Below are 15,497 nucleotides of genomic sequence, written 5' to 3'. Positions count from 1 at the left end.
TATTTAATTTTGGCTATTTTGGTCAGATTCTTTTGGGGGGGTCAGATTCTTTTATTCTACTTATTTCTTTTTCATATCAACCCAAATTATTTTATGGATATAAAATATTCTCAAATAATTTTGATGATACCGATTAGTTCTTATTAAAAAATCGAATCTGTGTTCCCTGGATTTTTTTTCTTTTTTCTCAGGTCAGTTGCATATCCATTTTGATCCTTCTCTTCACTGTTTTTGGTTTCCCTTAATCATCTGGTCCAGCTGGTCTAAATATAATTTGTGGCAGTTTGTATTATTCAAAGATGGCCACACAAATATATCCCATCTCGTGTACTCTTCTTATAACATGATGCTGACGTTGTTCCATCAAGAGGAGGGATCTAGGGGCTCCTGGGTGGCTCAGTCAGTTAAGCGTCTGTCTTCAGGTTATGATCCCAGGGTCCTAGAATCGAGCCCCCACATCACATCGGGCTTCCTGCTCAGTGGGGAGCCTGCTTCTCCCTCTCCCTCTGCCTGCCGCTCCCCCTGCTTGTGCTCTCTCTCTCTCTGTCAAATAAATAAATAAATATTTTTATTAAAAACAACAACAACAGGTGGGATCTATGTTCCCTCCCCTTGAGCTGGAGAGGGCCTGTCTACAGCGGAAGTGATGCTACCTGACTTCTGAAGCTAATCATAGAGGCAATACATTTTCTGTCTGGCTCTCTCTCAGGACCCTTTTGGAGCTCTGAGCTGCCATGTAACAAGCCCCATGGTCCTGAAGCCACCACCCTGGAGGGACTTCTAGAGAAACCACAGGGAGATGGAGATGCCCAGTAAGACCTTGGGGGTCCAGCCCCCACCTTCAAACTGCTCTAGTGCTGAGAGGAACAGACACAAGCTGTCCTGCTGAATTCAGCCTAAACTGCAGATTTGTAAGCCAAATAAATAGTCATGTTTTAAGTTTTTGGTAGTCTGTAGCAAGCAATAGATAACCAGAACACTGTTCTCAATCCCAGTCATGGTCTCCAATCTACCTTTTCCTGTAGACTCCCGCTCTCAAGCCTCTCTCTTTCACCTTGGGAAGGATTGCTCTTTATTCAAATGCTTTCCCTCCACTCTTTTCTCCATTCATCAAACTCCATTTCCCTTCTACCTTTTAGAATTTCTCCCAAATTTTAGTTCTGCTCCTGGCTCCCTTATTTTGTTTTCTATTATAGTTATAGTTTCAGTTTCAAAAAAAAAATCTTTTTTTGTCTTCTCAATAGGCCTTGGAAGACCAAATCCTGTGCTCACTTGACCAGAGTCTTGAAAAAGTAATGTGCACACACGCACGCATGCACACACACACACACACATATATACATGTATTTTCAAAATGGAACAAAAAAAATCTGAGTGGAAGAAGAGGAATGAAATAATTTAATGAAGATAAGTTTTTTGATCAATCATGAGTAATGAATTTTGAAGTTGTGGATTGAGAATTGAGGGAAGTGAACAATTAACATGATGGAAAGCAAGATTCAGGTATGAAAAACCTCCTTGATTCTGTTAGGAACACTTAACATGAGCTCTATTCTCTTAGCAAATTTTAAGTCAACAATGCATTATTGTTGATTATCGGTACAATGTTGTCCTATAGATCTTTAGAGTTTATTCATCTTACTTAACTGTGACTTTATGACTATTGAGAAATAACTCCCCATTTCCCTGTCCCCCATCCCTTGGGAACCACTATTCCAGTCTCTGATTTTCTGAATTTGACTGTGGGATCATGTAACACTTGTCTGTCTGTGACCGGTTATTTCACATATAGTGTCCTCCAGTTCATCCATGTTGTCACATATGGCAGAATCTCCTTCTCTTTAATGGTTGAATAGGGGGCACCTGCCTGGCTCAGTTGGAAGAGCATTCGACTCTTGATCTCAGGGTCATGAGTTTGCGCCCCATGTTGGGTATAGAGACTACTTAAGTAAGTAAATAAACTTAAAATTAAGGTCGAATAGCATTCCATTGCATGGATATGCCACATGCCACCAGTCAATGGGAGAACACATGGAGAAGTCAAGAGGCCTCCATGAATTTTCAAAAGACTTCCTTGTTCTTAGCTCCTTCTGAGGAAGGTATTCCCATGAGAGGCTTTCTTCCAAGAGCTGTTATTTCAAAAACCAACTCACATCTCAGCCCATGTCTTACCAGATCAGAGATGGTGCCAAACTGTCTGAAGATAAGCAGCTCAACCCTCTGAGGCTATACGGGGCATGAAACTGTTCAGAAGAGGCATTCCTCTTTGTGTGGTGGAGGTTGACCAAGCATAACCTCTTTCATAAGAAATATATATCCTAAATGAACAAACATAAGGATGGGTACTTGACTCAGGCTATCTCCTGATAGCCTGAAGTCTCCATGGACATTGATCGAAGAAGCATGAGGTAGATATGACTGGGGAAAAGTACCATGCTACTTCTAGTTCTGTTGTATCCTTGCACTAACTTCCAATCTCAAAATAAATCTCTGGGCATATTTGCCACAGATGACTGAAAAGGAAACAGACTAATAGCATGAAACATAAGAACCAAAGTCAGAGTTTGTAATTTACTTCTCTGTTCAGCATTAGTGCTTTGGAAAGGGCAGCACATCTGTCATTACTTTGCAAAAAACAAAGTGATTTATAAATGGAGCTGAAGTCCTTGCTAATGACCAGCTGGTATTTGTTTCTGTCTGACCATCTGCGTTAGATCTACCACTCAATACCCAATTAGCTAGAAACTCTGGGGATGTCGGAGAGAAATCCCTGGAAATCTGCATTTTAAGTTTCCTTAAGTACTGCTATGCACACTGAAGTTTGAGAACCCCTGTAATATGGGTGTGTGTGTGTGTGTGTGTGTGTGTGTGTGTGTGTGTGTGTAGGGCACATGCACAACCTGTGTGTCAAGGGTTTTTGTGGTGGGGGCAATGATATTGCCAAGAAAGGAGAGTGAGATCAGCAAATTCCTGCTGACGCCACACAGAGGCAGCCCTTTTGAGGAGGATGTCTGTAAGAACTGGGTTCAAATATTGTTGAGTGTAGTGGAGAGCTCCTTGGGTCAAGGTTGGTTGGCATCAAAGGAAAAGAACAGACATGATTCACCTTTCTTCAAAGGACCCACTGTGTACAAAATGAAATTGGGCAAGAACAACCCACTTCCACAGTAAGCAGCCCCACTTACCAGACAAGCTGTGGGCAGGCTATTTAACTATCTGCACAGGTATGGCTATATGAGTCATCAATGCACTGAAATATTTTATAATGGTTGCTCAGTAGCCATTGCCTCAATCCCCCTCCCCTCAAGCATTCCCTCTACCTGACCACTCTCAACTGGCTCCCTCCGGTGTCCATAATCTAGTGATCAAAGGCTCATGCCAGGCATGGTGGGGGTCTAGCACCCCACACTGGCACTATAGCTGGCTTGTCTTCTGATTGGTTTGTGCCCATGTTCTACAGACGGTTTAATATTTCAGGTCACATCTGTAGTGGATGACTTTTTTCTGACAATAATACCGAATGGTAGTTTGGAACAGTAGCAGCCTGGGTAAACTCTAGACTGAGAATTCAGGGTGCTTTTTATTGGAATTCCAGCAGACCTCCTTCTTCAACTCTGAAGTCCCTTCTGGAATCCTGACATGCCAAGGTAGAGAGAACATCCCAAGAGACAGATACCAGAACCCCTTATAATCTTGATACATAAGGCTGTGAGCCGGTCCTAATTCAATTTCAAAAATAAAGACATGAAATCACTACTAACCCAGGGATCACGAGGCAGTCCATGTTGGTTAAATAAGCCTAAAGAATTTCTGTTTTTATTAAATTACTATGTATGCCACAGATGGATTGTTGTGTTACTGAAAACAGATCATCAAGAAGTGTGGTTTTCCTGGCCCATTTGAAATTCAGACCACTAGAATGGACACTCCAAGAAGGTTTTCTTTTCTCTTCTTTTCTTTTTTCTGTTTTGTTCACTGATGTCTCCTTGCCTAGAACAGTGCCTAGAACATAGTAGGTGCTCAATAAATGTTTGTTGCATGAGACTACAATTTCAAAGGATTCTCAGTTTGTTGTTTTATTTCAGCAGAGGCAAGAAGAAATTACCGGGAGGTATCAAATTTATTTCCTACATGGAAGCGGCAGCATCCAGAATCCCTACCCCTTGCAACAGTGGGAACCTCCACGGAAACTTAAAAATCAGTGAGTGTGATTTGCAACCCCCACTCGAGGCCAACTGCACTTTCCAATTTCATGAAGGAATAGTACACTAAAGATAGGATAAAAACATAAGCCATGTCCATATTATTCTTGATTGGTAATTGAGATCTGTGAGGGAGGTTTCAATTAAAAGCTCACTTGGTGATGCACTCTGAGCAGACCTCTTCTAGACCCAGGAACTTATCTCAAGTGGCCAGAGGGATTTATAGCTGAGGGAAGAGACTTCAGCCTTGATCTCCTGTTGTCAGAGTGTTTTCTTGGGATTTTGCTTGTTTTGCATTTTTTGTTTGCTTCTCTGAGCCTCATTAAACAGTTCCTTAAACATTCATTCTCAGCTGTTTATATTTTTCCCCTTTTCTTTCTGAGCCCACGACAACTAAGTCCTCAAAACAAAACACTCAGAACTGGCAGGTCATTTAAATTCAGTAGATTTTAGTTGCATTAGGATGATCACATTAAATTAAAACAAACAAAAAACACCTCCTATAATGGGTGTCCACCTGAAAGTTGACTAGTAATGTGAACCATTATATTTATAGTTGTAATTTCTTGGGTACCTATTATGTGCCAACTAGGTATTATACATACATAAGTTAACTTTTGGGTTGATAATAACAGGGAAACTGAGGTTTAGGGAGATTGTCTTGCTCAGTGGAAGGAGGCAGAATCATAAATCCTGATATAAAATTGTCTATGATATGTTCAGTGCAAAAAGGCAAGATTCATAAAAGTATGTTATACTTAATCTCATTAATAGAAAATATAATAAGCCCATATATACACTCACATAATAGATGTTTGTAAACACATGCTAAAAACATGCAGAAAGCTGCACAATCTTGGGTAAGTTACCTACCTTCTCTTACCCTTGGTTTTTACGTTTATAAAGCAGGCGTACTAAAAGTATCTCTGACATAGAAAGGATATGAGGATTAAATTAAACAGTCTATATGAAGCATTTAGCTTGTGACTGACACAGAAATGAGTCCTTGGCCCATTTTTTGCTATTATTATTATTATTATTACTATTATTATTATTATTATTGATACTACTACTATTACTAAAGAAAACTATTATTATTGCTATTGATACTACTACTACTATTACTAAAGAAACCTAACCAAACTGTCAAGAGCGATTACCTCTAGGAAGTGAAGCTAAGGGGTGAGGGAGGGGATGGTGATTGTATTTTCTACTTCACATCACACACATCTGAGTTGTTGAAAGTATTTTACACCAATCAGACACTACTGCTAATGTATACTATGTAAATTATTTTATAGAAAATACCTCTCATGCTAAAATTTATTTTCCCAACTGCCTTTATCTCCCCCTACAAGCAACCAGTAAAATAATAACGAACTCTTTTTTTTTTTTAATCTTAGAGGTCTATTTAAATGCTTCTGTTCCATAGCATATTTTTGGCCCCAGAACAGTTTGCACAACGCGATGTTATTAACAAAGTTTTCTTTGGATGCCTTCATTCAGTCCTCCCCCAGAACATCGGCAGAGCAGACCACCTGCCTAGGCCTGGTCAACGCCTGGGGTATTTTGGACGGACGTGTCTATCCTGAAAGCTTGCAGGCCGCCTTTGAACTTGGTTTGGCAGCGGATGAAAACCTTCCCCAGCCTCCCAGACGATCCCGCTGCGCGTCAGAACATTGCTCCTGCTTCTCGCAGCCAGGAGGAGCCCCTGCAGTGCGCCCCGCAGCCGCCAGCTGGAGCTAAAAGGCTGCGGCGCCGGCGCGGAGACCGTGGAAAGCCTCGCCGCGGGGGCGCATCCCTCCCGCCCCACTCGCCGCGGGCGGCGCCAACCTGCGGAAGCGAGAGGCGTCCTTTCCGAAGCTGGGCAGTTCACGTACATCTTGCTTTTCTACCCTTGTCTCTTCATTCCATTATCAAAGGTTGATTTAGGAGTTTAATAAAACCAGATTGAAACCTTGTCAAGGAAGAGAGATCACGGTGTTGAGCGGACCGGAAACTGGCTGTTAACTTCTCTCACTGAGAAACACTTACAGACCTCCCTAATCAGATGTCAGACCCGGAGCTAGACGCTGGGATGCCAAGTTGAGTAAGGTAATCCCAGCCTCGGTCTGGTCAATAATAATTGGGTACAAGATGGTTACGACGAAACCATTTTGTTCTGCTTTTGGCTGGAGCGCCAAGATGATAGATGTCACATCTGAAAGTGAAGCGTGGGGTCGCCTGGCAGGGATGGCTTTGAGATGCTGAGCCCTTCACCCCAAAGAGGGTGGGAAGCGGGCCCAGACGGGGACATTTAAGGAAAGGACAGTGTTTGGAGACAGCTGTTGGTGAGTTGAGCCCTTCCTCCACCCTAACCTCCAGTGAGGGGGTTTGTGGGGGTACCTGTCACCTTAAAGCTGGGGAAAGGGGCTTTAAATGAACCCCTCAGAGAGGCTGGGCGATGCGGGGGACTCCTGCTTGTGTAATCTAAAACACGTGGCATGGGTTGGCTAGCTGTTCTAGGGAACCAGATGTGGATCATCTGTGGAGAGAACTGGAGTGGGACTGTCTTAGGTTTCATCCTTGGAGGCTTCCTGGTGGTATGAGGGGACCTCAGCAGGCTGTAATAGATTCCTGGATGCTCTGATTCTAGTGGAAGGAATCCTCAGGCCACCTGCTGGAATAGAGATGCCTTGGCCCCAATTCAGTGAATTGGTGAGATATTGCCAGTGGTCCATGAGAGTAAGAGTCAGCATGAAACATCTGCCACACCCAGAAAGTGCCAGCATCTATCATGGCAACGATGGTCAAGTCGCCACTTTCTGGCTCACATACCCCACTCTCCACCTCTACCAGTTCTGCTACTTCATGGGTCGGGAGACCACGTGGCCCAGTTTGACCAGGACAGTTCTGATTTACATCTGAGGTCCTGGTATAATTATCAACGGCACCCTCTTTCACTTTCAAAAGGGTCTCATTTTGGATAATAAATTACATTTTCATCGTACTGATGGAAGAATAGCCGCGTAGGCAGGTGTTATGGATTGAATTGTGTCCGTTGCACCTGCCCCCACAAAATGACATGTTAAAGCTCTAATCTCCAGTGCTGCAGAATGTAACCATATTTGGAAATAAGATATTTACAGATGTGATCAAATTAAGATGCAGTTATTAGGGCGGGGTCCTTGTAAAAAGGGGGAATTTGGACACAGAGACAGACACATACACAGGGAGAATGAAGCCATGTGAAGATGAAAGCAAAGATGGGGTAGTGCATCCACAGGCCAAGCAACACCAGAAATGGCCAGCGAATGCCCAGAAGCTGGGGGAGAGGCCTGGCACGGAGTCTCCCTCACAGCCCTCAGAAGGAACCCGCCTGTCGACACTTCTAGTCTCCAAGCTCTGAGCTATACATTTCTTCGCAGCCGCGCAGTCTGTGGTGCTTGGTTAAAACAGTTCTAGGAAGCAAATACACCAGGAAATCGAAGTAGCGTATCTTGCCCTATGTCCCTTCCCAAAGGTCCTAGTCTGCAGCTGGCTCAAACTGAAATAATTTTTTTTTCAACTTCTTAAGACTTGACATATTGGATTATGTGCAGTGATTTAAAGGGACAGCAGTATGTTTTTGTTACATAACAGTGACGGGCAGGGGAAGAAGGGGCACAGAGAACAATGGCATACCAAGGGGACCCTGGGTGCTACAATAAAGGAGTGCATTGTCTACAAAGAAGGTAAACACAATAATAAACAACAGTTTACCTGCTTTTTATTATCCCTGTGCTGGCAAAATTGAACAATGTCAGTGATAAAACACTCCTTTGCTGGAGGTGGGGGACCTCTCCCACCTCTCGGTATGCGGTTGCCCTAGGGTGGATATAAAGGACAAGACATCGAGAAATAGGGAAAACAAAACAAAACAATTGTGGAATCCAGTGGTTTTCAACTGGAGGCAATTTTGCCCTTCCAGGATATCTGGTAAAGTCGGGAGACATTTTTAGTTGTCACACCTTGGGGGGGGGGGGCAGTGTGCACTACTGGCCCCTAGTGGATGGAGGCCAGGGCCGATGCTAAAGATTCTACAGAGCACAGGATGGCTGCCCCAAACACAGAATTAGTGGGTCCCAAATGCCAGTAGTACTAGAGGTTGAGAAACTCTGGCCTTAACACAGCAGCCACAAGATGTGCATACTAAAGTGTTCCCGAAGTGTTTGTGAGAACAGCCCAGCGAGGACTCCCAGGGCATGCCGTTACAGAATGGGAACTCTTGGAAGGAGGGGATTATGTCGATCATATTCTGGGTAGCGTGCCTGGCACAGGAACCCCCAGGAGGGAATTTCCACATCAGGCATTGGAATCTCGAATGTGAGAAGTAAGAATAGTGGCATTTCATGAGTGCTTTCTATGGGCAGAGCGCTATGCTAAGAGATTTTATTACATTATTGCATTATTGCATTTGACTCTCATGACAACCCTGAGAGCTAGATATTATTGCCATTTTAGGCTCAGAGAGGTGAAGTAATTTGCCAAAAGTCGGAAGTGAGAGAATGAGGATGAAAATCCATCCCTGCATGACTCCAAAATGCATACTTTTATCCCTGAAATCATAATACTGACTAGTAATCAAATCCACCAAAAAGTAACGATGACTTAGATAACAAATTTACTTTCTTGGGGCACCTGGGTGGCTCAGTCGGTGAAGTGTCTGCCTTTGGCTCAGGTCATGATCTCGGGTCCTGGGATGGAGCCCCCCATCAGGCTGTCTGCTCAGCGGGGAGTCTGCTCCTCCCTCTCCCTCTGTGATCTCTCTTGCTTTTGCTCTCTCTCAAATCAATAAAGTCTTAAAAAAAAAAACTAACCAAATTTACTTTCTTTTCTCTTAACAAAAATGCATCATCACATCTCATATTTTCTTCTTACCCCAAAACATATTCTACCTTCCTTGTGTACGGAGTTGCTTCCTTTATTATTTCTGATAGCTTTAATTATGTATGTTAATTAGAACTCTTAACCCTTGGAAACCTTACTCTCTACCGAAAACTAAGAAGAAAGCTATGGTGTTGGGGTGCCTGGGTGGCCCGGACAGTTAAGCATTTAACTCTTGATTTCTGCTCAGGTCATGATCTCAGGGTCTTGCTTAGATTAAGCCCTGCCTCGGTCTCTGCACTGGGTGTGGAGTCAGCTTAAGATTCTCTCTCCCTCCCTCTCCAACCCCTCCCCCACCCCCTGCAAAAGAAGCAAGCTATTGTGAACTGTCTGTTACACCAATATTTTTTAGATTGGCAAATTTGTGAATACATTTTATAATTTCTAGAAGCATATGTTTCTTTTTTTTTTTTTTTAAGATTTGTTTGAGAGAGAATGAGAGAGAGAGTGCAATGGGGAGGCACAGAGGAAGAGAGAAACTCAAGCAGACTCCGAGCTGAGTGCAGAGCACCACACAGAGCTCGATCTCTAAACCCTGAGATCAGAACCTAAGCCAAAACCAAGAGTTGAACACTTAACCAACTGTACCACCCAGGCGCCCCTGGAAACATGCTGCTTCATCATCTTAACAAGGGCACAAGGCAGTTTACTAACAGTCAAATTTATCTTCAGTTTCTGTGTAGTAAGACAAAAGTAGGTAAATCTATGCTTAGTAATTCATGTTCGATTTGGAAATGATCTAGATATTCAGAGACTTTACATCATTTAACTTAACTTACCAAAACTCAAAGGTTTCAAGTTACCAGAATGTAGAGGCCGTGTTTAGGCAACAGGCTGAGCACTGAAAACCTGAGTAAGGTAAAAGGACCCACAGTGGACACCAAGCTGAATGCAGGCTCAGTAAGCGACCCACTTCAAAATAGCCAGAGGCCCGAAGTGACCAATTACAACCAGGCAACTTAGGTGGGTTTAAGATTCCTAAGATAACCAAAAAAGGGCAAATTCCATATGTTCCCATACTGCCTCACTCTGCCCTATAACTGCAGCCTCTTACCACCACCTTGTGGCAGCCTCTCCTTTGCTGTCCTGCCCACCTTGCTCCCTCCTGTGTATTCAATAAACTTCTACCTCCTTTGTTCTGCCTTCAGTGAATTCTTCACTGCTCACACCGTCGGCCTCCACCCAATTGGGATGCCCCACATTTGGTGGCCCCCCCATCTGATCGGGACACCCCATACAAAAAGATTTTTGGAAGCTATTTTTTTTTTAAAGATTTTATTTATTTATTTGACAGAGATAGAGACAGCCAGCGAGAGAGGGAACACAAGCAGGGGGAGTGGGAGAGGAAGAAGCAGGGTCATAGCAGAGGAGCCTGATGTGGGGCTCGATCCCATAATGCCGGGATCACGCCCTGAGCCGAAGGCAGACGCTTAACCGCTGTGCCACCCAGGCGCCCTGGAAGCTATTTTTAAAGACATCTACCATAACCATAATTACTGTACCTAAAAACTCTTATCCCATTGACATATTTTTTTTTCAAGTTTATAACCAGCTCCTATCATTTAATGTTATGTTGTATTTCCCCCACTATTAAATACCCTTAATAAGTATATATATATATTTTTTTTACAAAGTGAATTTTAATTAGTGATATTCCTACCTCAACTACCCCTATGCATGCGCTCACATACACATGCAAATCATAGATGGACCCAGTGGGGAAGGGGGGATATTGTTCCTCCAGAAAAAAAAATCCATCTTAATAATAAAATAAACCTCTTGAAACTCAGGTTTTTAAGAAAAATGAGGAATGCCTGGGTGGCTCAGTTGGTTAAGTGTCTGCCTTCAGCTCAGGTCATGATCCCAGGGTCCTGGGATTGAGTCCCACATCTGGCCCCTTGTTCCGTGGGGAGCCTGCTCCTCCTTCTGCCTGCCACTCCTCCTGCCTGTGCGCCACCCCCCCCATCTGACAAATAAATAAATAAAATCTTAAAAAAAAAAGAAAATTGAGACATATTAATAACCAAGAGGTTATTAACATAAGCATGAAGTTATTAATACAACCTCATGGTTATTACTACTATAATATGCTGTAAGAGAATATTAACACCAGGGAAAACTTTGTTGTATCACTACTGTTTCTCTCATGTTGTTTATATTTAGTCTTAAAAGTACTAGTGCTTTTTAAAAACTTTTTAAATTTAAATTTAATTAATTAACATATAATGTATTATTGGTTTCAGAGGTACAGGCCTGTGATTCATCAGTCTTATATTATACCCAGAGCTCACTACATCACATGCCCTCCTTAATGTCCTCCTTCCCTCCAGCAACCCTCAGTTTGTTTCCTGTCATTAGAGTCTCTTATCGTTTCCTGTCTCTGGTTTCATCTTGTTTTATTTTTTCCTCTTTCCCTATGATCCTCTGTTTTGTTTCTTAAATTCCACATACCAGTGAGATCATATGATAATTGTCTTTCTCTGATTGACTTATTTGACTTAGCATAATTCCCTCTAGTTCCACCCACGTTGTTGCAAAAAGATGTCATTTTTTGATGGCTCCATAATACTCCATTGTGTTGCATGCCACATCTTCTTTATCCATTCATCTGCCAATGGACATCTGGCTCTTGTGGACATTGCTGCTATTTATATTGGGGTGCAGGTGCCCCTTTGGATCACTACATTTGTATCTTTGGGGTAAATACCTAGTAGTGCAATTGCTGGGTTGTAGGGCAGCTCTATTTTCAACTTTCTGAGGAACCTCCATACTGTTTTCCAGAGTGGCTGCACCAGCTTGCATTCCCACCAGTAGTATAGGAGGGTTCCCCATTCTCTGCATCCTCGCCAACAACTGCTGTTTTCTGATTTGTTAGTTTTAGCTGTTCTGACTGGTGTGAGATGGTATCTCATTGTGTTTTTCATTTGTATTTCCCTAATGCTGAGTGATTTTGAGCATTTTTCATGTGTCTGTCGGCCATTTGTATGTCTTCTTTGAAGAAATGTCTGTTCATGTCTTCTGCCCATTTCTTGATTGGACTATTTGTTTTTTGGGTGTTGAGTTTGAGAAGTCCTTTACAGATCTTGGATACCAGCCCTTTATCTGATCTATCATTTGCAAATATCTTCTCCCATTCTGTTGGTTGTCTTTTAGTTTTTTCAACTGTTTCCTTTGCTGTGTAAAAGAATTTTATCTTGATGAAGTCCCAATAGTTCATTTTTGCCTTTGTTTCCCTTGCCTTTGGAGACCTGTCTAGCAAGATGCTACTGCCGCCCAGGTCGAAGAGGTTGCTGCTTGTGTTCTGCTCTAGGATTTTGATGGATTCCTGCCTCACATTTAGGTCGTTGATCCATTTTGAGTCTATTTTTGTTAATGGGTAAGAAAATGGTCCAGTTTCATTCTTTTGATGTGGCTGTCCAACTTTCCCAGCACCATTTGTTGAAGAGACTGTCTTTTTTCCATTGGATATTCTTTTCTGCTTGTTGAAGATCAGTTGACCATAGAGTTGAGGATCCATTTCTGGGTTTTCTATTCTGTTCCATCTATCTGTGTGTCTTTTTTTGTGCCAGTACCATACTGTCTTAATGATTACAGCTTTGTAATAGAGCTTGACGACTGACATCTGTCTAAATCATTTGCTCCCAACAATTAAGTTTAGACTACTCACAAAAACTTCATGAGATGCTAGATAAGGTAAGCCATCATCTCGAGCTGAGGGTCCTGGGATTGAGACTTGAGTCAAAGGCAGATGCCAAGGTGTCCCTAAATAAATATTTTTTTAAAAAGACACACCTGTTTTAATTAAACCAATAAAACAGAACTAGCTTTAATATTGAATATTTTCCTAGATCATGCGAATCTGAAATTCATTAGGGTTACTTTCTACCATATTTTTGAGAATTCAGTTTATATAAGAACTTAATTTTCTTTAAGCTAATTAAATAGAGCTCTTTTACAAATTAATTACCATCTGGAGGTAGAAAATACTATATTTGTACAGCACATATATACAATATATATATCTACAACACATATATACATAGACACCCACAAACAGATGTAGACAGAGGCCTTTTAGCTCCCATCTCAAAATTACCGCCATGAATTAAGTAAAATAATACAAAACTCATTAGTTAAAAAAGAAGTTGATCTAAGTTGTTTTTTTGGTAGATAGACCACATTAAATTTATCTGCTCAGATGATTAAAGCTTTTTGTATTAATATTTGTGGAGAAGACACTTAGGATTTGTCCTCAACAAGTCAAGTTCCAAATGACCTTTCCCCTTTTTGTTTTTTCTTTTGATAAGAATTACCTCCCAGAAGTTTGGGTATCAAAGAGATGGTCTAGATAAGAGTTCTCGATAAGATCCCAGGAGAACATTTACATCACAAAGGCACAGGAAAAAAAAAGTTCCTACACACCTTCTGACAAAATAGGGGAGTTTTGGGGTTTAGTAAAAAGGACTGATAGACTTTGAATTGTTTCTGGAGCTGCTATCTCTGGTCCTGCAAAGACTAGATTTGTAAAAAAAAAAAAAAAAAAAAAAAAAGCCAGCTGTCTTTAATTCCTCAAAGAATCATGTTGCTACCTAAAGGATATCAATGACTAACATGCCCACTCACCTATGTTAGAATGTTTTCCTTGCCCGCTGGATACATTTAGCTTATGGGAGAAGGCCTTAGAAAAATTCCTATCAGGCTGTGTATATCAGCTTCTGATTTGGCCACATTTCTGATCATAGAGTTATTAAATCTCTCCAAATATCTTGTCAGTTTTCAGCTGGCACAAACAGTCAATATTTCTGGCAGTGCTGCATAGCCATTAATTTTAGTTTGTTTCCCCTTGGCTGTTTAAGGAAATAAGTTATCAGCTGATCAGAAAAACCCCTCAGAGTCGCATCAACTTTGGGACGTGCCCTCCTTCCAGCATAGATATGGGGGTATTGAAGTGGGTTTTAAAGAATTTTCATAGGACCTTTGAGAACATCTCTTTTCCAGTGTCCCAGTTGATTACAGCTGGGATATTGATCCTTGGACCAGCATTTTGATGAAGGAGACCTAGGAGGGTGCAATGAGGGAGGCGCGGGTGTCATTCTAAGTGCTTTGTGATGTGAGAAACAAAGGCAGAAGAAAAATTATTGAATTTTCTTACTATCTACAGTCCATTGACAAATCCTTGAAACAGGCACAGTGACATTCCTCTAGGGACCCAACTGCCTCGAGGTTAATGCTTTGCTAAGGGCAAAAGGCAATCTTAGCCCAACCCCCAGAATCCTGTAAGTCTACGTCAACATATAAAAAGTCTTTTGGAATCTTCCTTTATCTCTGTCCCACAAGATACATGTTGGCAATCATCCTCCCAAGCATATGACCCACCGATATACATCTGAAGGGTCTCATGACTCAGGTTTTATGAGCCAGTAATAAATGACCTTTACCCAACAATAGCTAGACCCCTCAAGGTCCTGGAAACCTTGCTTCCAAATTCCTTAGAGACTTGCGCTATCTCTACCCCCCTCCCAACTTGAAAGTATATAAGGGCCACTCCTCATGACCCCAGTGCAGCTCTTTCTGCCCACGGGTTCGTCCCTGTGCTTTAATAAAATCACATTTTGCACCAAAGACATCTCAAGATTTCTTTCTTGGCCGTCGGCATTGAACCCTAGCATCTTTCCTACATCACCTTGGAGCTGGCGTGGCTCTGAAGCAAATAGCTGGCAGACCTTTGTTTTACATTGCTGTTCCAAAGTCCTTTCGAAGTACTCAGCTATGGCCATGAGTTGAGTCAGGCTGCTGGCCTCCCATCTCATTTTCTGCCCTTTTACCAATCCACTCATCTCAGGAGTGTTATAAGTAGGGAAGCTAGAGTGGATTGCGTGACCTTCTTTGTTGCACGGAACCCAGAATGCCATTGGAAGAGAGCTTCCAAACAGGGCTTAAAGTCTGCCAGATTCATCTTTCTTTTGTTTGCATGTGTGGCTATTAGACAAATCAATGCAGTCAAGGAAGACTCTCTGAATGGCTTGTAAAAGATCGCTTGCACTTCTGCCAGCTTTTGCTGGTCCTTGAGGGAAACCTATTGAAGATCAAGGATCTCTAATGTCATCCCTGGGGTTTTGCCATTTTTGCTTCCTGCATCCATTTTGGGGCTTCTTCAGGTCCTACCGATGTGTACATGCGCTGATAAACATCTGGCAGCCTGGGAGCATAAGTCCTGATAACGACTTGAAATTCTTACAAAAACTTCCGGGATCCTCCCTAGGTTTAGAAAATGTTTTGCCTACAGCCCTAAGTTTCAGCTTTGACCAAAGAGTGAAAGGTGCCGAAGGAGGCCCTCCTGTAACCTCAGGGGGTTTTATTTTAAAAGGTAAATATCTCATAGTCTCTTTA

The sequence above is a fragment of the Ursus americanus genome, chromosome 14 (assembly GCF_024610735.1).
Source record: "Ursus americanus isolate L20-20 chromosome 14, mUrsAme1.1.p, whole genome shotgun sequence".
NCBI classification, from domain to species: Eukaryota; Metazoa; Chordata; class Mammalia; order Carnivora; family Ursidae; genus Ursus; species Ursus americanus.
Note: the sequence above shows the minus strand (reverse complement) of the source record.